We start from the raw sequence: 5,922 nt of genomic DNA on the forward strand, positions 1-5,922 counted from the left end.
GTCTACTGGCTGGGGTTTAATAACTGGCCAAATATACTCTTGATGTATGCAGCAGTTCTCGTTGGGAGTGCTAGCGAATAAGGAAGGAAAGGGACAGGAAAATGGGAATGGTTCATCCTACATCCAGCATAGTTGAAAAGTTTTACTGATTTTGGCCAATATCTGATGCTCTATACCTGTATATGCACACAGTCATACGCCAACTGGTGACTGCCTGCTTGTTGTGGTTTAACCCAGCTGGCAACTCAGCACCACGCAGCCGCTCGCTCACTCCCCCCTCCCTCAGTGGGATGGGGGAGAGAATTGGGAAGAAAATAAAAGGTTAGAGCCGAGGGCTGAGATAAAGACAGTTTAATAAGAGAAAATAATAATAACAGTAATAATGAGAATGGTAAGAAAATATACAGCATATACAAAACGAATGATGCACAATGCAATTGCTCACCACCCGCCGACCGATGCCCAGCCCGTCACGAGCCACAAGCAGTCTCCGAGCAGCGAGCAGTCTCCCCGCGACCGACCGACCGACTAACTCCCCCCGAGCATGACGTTCTATGGTATGGAATAGCCCTTTGGTCAGTTTGGGTTAGCTGTGCTAGCTGTGCTGTACTCCCAGCTTGTTATGCACCTGGGCGAGCTCAAAAGGAGAAGCTCAAAAAGTCCTTGAGTAGCCTGAGCACTACTTGGCAACAGCTGAAAACGTCAGTGTGTTATCAACATTCTTCTGGTACTAAATCCAAAACACAGCACTATGCTAGCTACTATGAAGAAAATTAACTCTATCCCAGCCGAAACCAGGACACCGCTTTGCACACGTGTTGAACCAAAGAGATCCAACCAAGTTACATCAGCCCAGAGAAGCAGGTTATATTAGCTGTCCCACATCATGAGCTTAGTGGCATGCTAATGATGCTACATATGTGCTGGCTTGTCTTGGGCTGGAGTTGGCACATGACCATCTGAATGAGACGTGTGACTGTCTGGATCTACCACAGGTGACCTTTCATAATGACTACCCAGACACTCCCAGAGAAAATCTGCCTCAAAGAAGTATTTAGTCCTTGGTCTTAATTGCTAACATTGACCACACTAACACAATTGACCTAAATCCTGAAGACTGAAGGTTAATGTGTGTATCAAAATGCTTTTTTTTGTTTGCACTTACTACTACGACTCAGTATGTTTATTTTGGCCTAACTTTTTTTCTATTTCTCTTTTATGAGCTGTTGATACCACAGATTAATGCTGAGTTAGGCAACTACACCTCCATCAGTTTCCATTTGCCATCTTGAAGCTTCGCTGAGCTTTTGTTTGTTATTAAGGTGGAGGGAAAAAAGAAAGAAAAAAAGCTGTATGCAATTTTCTTAAGCAACTAATTATTTTGTATGGTTTTGTTATTTCTCTTGTCATGCTTTTTCTGAAGCAAACTGCACATTCTTTCATGTTTCCTTCATGTGGTTCTAGAATACTGGGACCTGTTGTCCATTCACAACTTAGCCGGGTATTGCATGCATATTTCATTATTTTAAATGAGTCTACTTTAGCTTTGGGAAGTAATTGATACCTATTTTTCCTTCACAAACCCAACATTTTTTTATTTAGAGGTTTGAGGAATTTTATCCCATGAATCTATAAATCAAATTGCCTTAAAGACTTTAATAAAATTGTTGGAAAAGGAAGAAAAAAAATTGCCCAAAACCCAAACCTGTAAATCATTGCATTTTACTGTGTAGATACCGGTTCTGATATTCATTATACTTACTGGAGATGATTACATCTGCAGTAATCCCATTAGTTTGTATTTATCATCTCTGGAGAAAAATGGGCACTTTAGGGTAATTTATCTGACCTATTGTAAACATGCAAACAATAATTAGATGAATCACACCTTAAAAGTTTCTGCTTCAGTCCATCAACTCATTACATCAGATAAGTCCACCTTATTTCTGTGGATTTTTAACTCTACCTTACTTTACACTCTGTCCAGGTTAGTTTGTATCTTGCAATGTCAGCACAATGATTACTTACCTCTCTATGAAGCTTCTTTCATTTCTTGGTATTTTCTGCATTAATCCAGCTCTCAAACCCAGACGCCGGTCAGCCAGGCAGGGCCTGCCCATCACTAGGCTTCTCTGCACCAAAATTCCCAGACTGGGTGCTAGAACCAAATGACATTTTACCCTTATTCATTTTAGTGTAATGGTGGTCAGAGCTAATAATACATAACTCAGGCTGCCCAGCAGCATGAAAACCTTCTGGATTTAAACCTCCTCTTTCTTATTTTAAGTTAGCATATAATATCAAAGTTTGCTATAGGAAATTTGGAAACTCTAGTGTTTCCCTCAGGCTTGCCAAAAAACCTTAAAGATAAATCAGATGGTCACTGAGATAAGTTCATATTTTATCAGGACAACTTCCTGTTTTAATGGAATATCTTTCATGCCTTTTTTGCTGGTTTTCTCTATCAGAATTGACAGCTGGAATTGAAATTTCACCTGCCTGCCTTAGATTCAGATCCTGTGTCTGATGCTGCCGTGTCTTGGCAGTCCACTTAGGAAGCGCAAGGGGCAGAGCAGCCAACGCAGCCAAGTGTGACTTTATTGCTGCTGGTCTTCAGGTCTCACCCCCCCACAGGCAAGCTCACCTGGCAGGCGTATTTCTTAAGGGAAAACTATTGTTAACAGAGAATTATTTAGGTTTCTATTTAAGCCAGTTTGAGCTTTCCAGACATTTGCTGTGGGGAATTCTTTTTGCAATTCCTCCGAGTGAATTTATAATCAAATGAGTGTTCGGTTTCACATTACTGCATGCGGAGAAGGAAGTCTACCATGGGAACAAATATCTGCACTACTTTTTCATGTCCTTCAACTTAAAAAGGTGGGAGGGGTAAACTTTAACTTCTATATTCTTAAAGAAAGAAGGAAAGAAAAAAAAAAAAACATTCTTCCTGACCTGACATAACTTAAAAGACTGTAATGCATACTATGGTAAAGGAGAGAGATTTATATTTTTTTCTGTAATGTAAGCACAGTGAAAGGCTGAATAATTATACATGGTACTAGACATGAAAAACACTGTTTAACTTCTTGACATTAAGTACTAAAGTGAACTGACAGGCTGCAGCTGAGCTCTGTACCTTGTGTTGTGCTTGTCTATGGGAGAACTACAGCAGAGCCTCCAGAACAAGAATGGCATTTGGCATCCTATCCCTTTACAAATAAGGCATGAAAAAGTCTCCTGTCCAGACCTTTCTGTGGGCAGAAAGGCAAACAACAGAGGACATGGGATGATGTGGCCGTATGAGCCCTCAGCCTGAAGGATTTCGGATCAGCAGCCATCAAAAATGTCCTGTGATGTTTTCAGGTCCTTTGTCTGAAGTGCAGTAAAGACGGGGTTTGATATTGCCCCTGGTACTGGCTGTCCAGCAAGTTGGTATTAGAGTTCCCACCTGAAGCTGGAAAGTAAGATACTTTTCAAAAAGGAACAACCAGGCACACTGAAATTATGCATATTATATATACATATTTCCTGGAAGGCTGATAAATACATAAAGGTAAAGAACTCCTGAGGACGATTAAAACATTCTTTTTCATGGAACTTCTGAAGCTTTGTCAGTTAGGTCTTTTTTTTGACAGAAAGTGTACAAACTGTCTTTTTAAAAGTACACTTTGATGAAAAATTCCTTATCACACCTTTGATTGGAATTCTTTCCCTTCTTTCATCATATTGAAGATTTTCCTTTCTTCCCTGGTTTCAGCAGAAAAAGGATTAACCATAGCAAAGAGCTGAATGTTTTGGTGTACTCACATTGCAAAGATAAATCAGTGTTTCTCCCTGGAAGACACCTTTTTCTCCAGAACAGAATCATCATAGTCTCCACCAAAAAGAATTTTTTTATAAATATTAAACTGAACTTTGACTCATGGTGCAATGACTTAAACTCAAATGTGAAGTGGAAAGTTGTAATCCGTCCTACCTACTTAGGCTGCGTAACAGCCATTTTTGCAAATATCCCTCACGCTGCTGAAGGATCAGGTCCTTTTATTCCAGAATTTGTAAATGCCTGTATTCAGTACTATATGGCTTTATTCACAGGTTTTCTTCTGCCAGCAAAGCTTGCGTATGCTGCAACATTATGCAGCTTGTTCCACTGACCTCTTAGATCAAACGCAAAGTAAAATCTATCTTATCTTTCTAGGTTGCTTAACTTCTCTGAACAACAGGGACATGATGTCTGTTGTACTGACATGGGAAACAAGAAGAGTATGATTGATTATGAAAAGAAGGACCAATTTTTTATGTAATGCCTTAAGAGCTCTTGCTGTTATGCTGGAATATTTGTGTCCTTGCATAATAAACCTGGGAGTTATATAGCTTAGGAAATGGTTATCACCTCATAAACAGGAAGAACCCTCAAGGTATCATCTAAGTAATACAGGCAATGTGATCACAAAAATCTGTGTTCCAGCTTTGCAGCAGTCCTACATCAGTTCCTTTATGGCATCATTATGTTAAATGTTTTTAATGCAGGAATATTTCAGAATAATAGCAAACTATTTTCTATTTCACTGCAGTTTCATTCAGGTCCATTAACGCGTGAATATGAAATAGAAACAGAGATTTGTCTAAGGTCACAGTGATCTACTGGGTTAGATGTGGGAACAGGGACAGAAAACACCTGACATTGGATACTGATTTTTATTTGCTGTAGGACTTCATATGCATCACTTGTACGAGGTGACTTATGGGAGTCAATAGAGCAAATGTGGACATCTATGTCTAAACTGCTTACTCTATCTATTATATATACTCAGTGCTGAAAGTATATAGGAAAGGAAAAACATGGTTGTCCATTCCCACCCAGTGCAATAAACATCAATACAGTTGCCAGGTTATTACTAATCCAAACCTAATGTTTATTTATATAATGTTTATACCATCACTTCATGCTTAGCTTTCTTATTGTCACTGTGTGTGAAAATACTGGTCTCCATCTTGAATAGAACAGATTTTGTAACCTAGGACAGCTTCGGTACTGGGCCAGACTATGAAGTCAATGCTGCTTTGACACATTTGTTCTGCTTCAAGACCTGGAATGACCAGAGCTGTCTGGAGCATCTCTGCACCACCTTTAACCAGGCAGTGCAACTACAGCTATGTCTGTAGTGAACAGGGATGTGCAAGAGGCTTAGGTGTGCTCAGTGCTTCTGAAGGACGCTGATGGCAGATTTCACTGGCTGTACGACATATAGCAGCTCTGGTCTCTGAATTACTTAGTGACGCCACATCTGTTAATATACAACAGACTTGCTATAATAGGAGTTGTAATTCTCATTTTTCACTGTATAAATCATCAGAGGCCTGTTTCCCCCTGTGAGCAATAAGATAGCAGGAAGGGAATTTATTGTCCCCAAGCCATCATTTCTTTCTGATGCTTTTTCCCAGATTCTCCTTTTTTAAGTAACTAAGGCCCAGACCAACTCTTTACAGTGTTTTTATCTTATATATCCTGCAGGTTGTATAGTTAAACAATAGGGCCTTTACTGCAGAGCTCATAGCTGCGTAAGAGTTCAGAAACATTGGGCTGGTGTTCTGGCACTGGTGTACAAATGGAGAAAGAGCTCACTCAGTGGTAGGCATGGTAGCTGCTCAGCTTTGCCTACCAGCATGCTTGCATTCTTAAAAATATCAATTTCTGTATTCAGACGTCTGCAAATGCGAGTGCCACATTCAGATCTCTTGCTCTTCAGACTTCAAAAGCTGATTTGATAGGCCTTTTCTAGCTATTTGAGATCATCCATACTGAGAATAAGAAGCCTGACAGCTGTTAGCAGCAAAGAATACAAATGATAATCAGAGCTGATAATCAGCTGTCATAAAAAAAGAAGAATGAAAACCAAAAAAAAAAAAAAAAAAAAAAAA

This window comes from Egretta garzetta, unplaced genomic scaffold (genome assembly GCF_000687185.1).
Source record: "Egretta garzetta isolate BGI_Z169 unplaced genomic scaffold, ASM68718v1 scaffold323, whole genome shotgun sequence".
Lineage (NCBI taxonomy): Eukaryota > Metazoa > Chordata > Aves > Pelecaniformes > Ardeidae > Egretta > Egretta garzetta.